The sequence below is a fragment of the Triticum aestivum genome, chromosome 6A (assembly GCF_018294505.1).
Source record: "Triticum aestivum cultivar Chinese Spring chromosome 6A, IWGSC CS RefSeq v2.1, whole genome shotgun sequence".
Taxonomy (NCBI): Eukaryota; Viridiplantae; Streptophyta; class Magnoliopsida; order Poales; family Poaceae; genus Triticum; species Triticum aestivum.
The window spans coordinates 31,481,385-31,482,986 of record NC_057809.1 but is presented as its reverse complement, the minus strand read 5'-3'; positions in this window follow the sequence as shown (position 1 = coordinate 31,482,986).

Here is a 1,602-nt window from a genome sequence, read left to right as displayed (position 1 = left end):
TGGGCTTGGGTGTAATGGCCGCATCTCGCTGCTGTATGTCTTAGCCTTGGCTGTTGTTTGGATGGGATGAAATAGAAATTGAAGTGGTTTACCCTTGAATTCTTCTGCAATCTCTCACTCTGTTCATGTTGATTTGTGTTCGTTGTCAGATATTATAATTGTCTGCCACCCTAAATCAGTCGTGTTTGGCTTCAGTGTACGGTTGATTCCAACCATCCTTGCATTTTTGTAGTTTGTGTTTTACCCAAATCCATGGTTGTTAACACATTTCACTTGTGGTTGTGCCAATTGAAGCAAGTTTCATACCTGAGTGTCTTAGATGTGCAGCTGATTTCAGACCTGAGTGTCTGATCTGACCATTTGAACAATCATGGGATGCAGCTGATTTTCGAAAATAGATGTTGACCATCTGATGCTTCTTTTAATAATTGTGATAAGATGCAGCCGATTTCTTTCGCCGAACATAGATTTTTGACTACCTAACCCGACTTTCTGAATCATGATAAGAAGCAGCCAGTTTTTTTTTTTTTTTTGCTGAAGATAGATATGAGCTGAGTGCAGATTGAATTCGTCTGCAATCTGTTTCTCTGTCAATGTGCAATAGTCACAATTCCCCATTGTTGTCTTGGCTCGGTAATTCCCTGCCCCCAAATCTAATGGTGCCCCCTTCAGTCTGCCATGGATTCGAACCAAATCAAATACTCACCATGTGCTGCTAATTGGGACTCTTGACACCAAAAACTTGCTGACCTGCACATTTGAATTGTGATGATGGCGAGCTGCTGATTTTTTTTTCCAGCCTTTTGAAAATAGGGAATATTGACCATCTGATGCGTCTTTCTGACTTGTGATAACACGCAGCAGATTTCTTCGGCTGAACATGGATTCTCAATTACTTAACTTAACTATTTCAAACTGAGTCATGATAAAAAGCAGCTGATTTATTCTCCTTTTCTTTATGCGGTACGAAGCAACTGATTTTCTTGTCACAACATACATGAGCCAAATTCAGATGGAAAAAAAGACATGAACTGGCTCATGGTGTCCGGGTTTGCTTTACAGCTACCCATGTAATCATGTATCCAAGGATTCTTATAATTGCCTTTACGCTGAGGTATCAGCCTGAAATGATCAAAAGTGGTGCACAAACATCTCTACTCCTAATGGAGCAGTTGGTAGTCTCCTCCGGTTAATTTTCGTCCCACCTTCCCTGGTTTTTTTGGTACTTCGTCCCACCTCCCGCTTTCCACCGATCCCCCGCATTTTACCTCCGAACCGAGGAAAAAAACATCACTATACAACTCCGCCATCCTGAACCGCGCCGGTTCAGAGATAGAGAAAACCCCTACAACGATCAATCACGGTTAACCTACGAAATGACGGGCTGATCCATCTGATCGTCTTGACCTCGATCCCATTGCGAGCCGCGGTCATTCGTCCCCGCCCCTCAAACCCTTGGCCGCCGTCACAAACCCCGTCACAAACCCTGAAACCCTTGTCTGCCGCCACAAGCGCTCATACGTAGGTCTCGTTCACAGCGTGCAGTCTTATCCCGGCGACGACCCCGTCCGACTGCAAAGACAGGCGCACGTCCCCGATCCG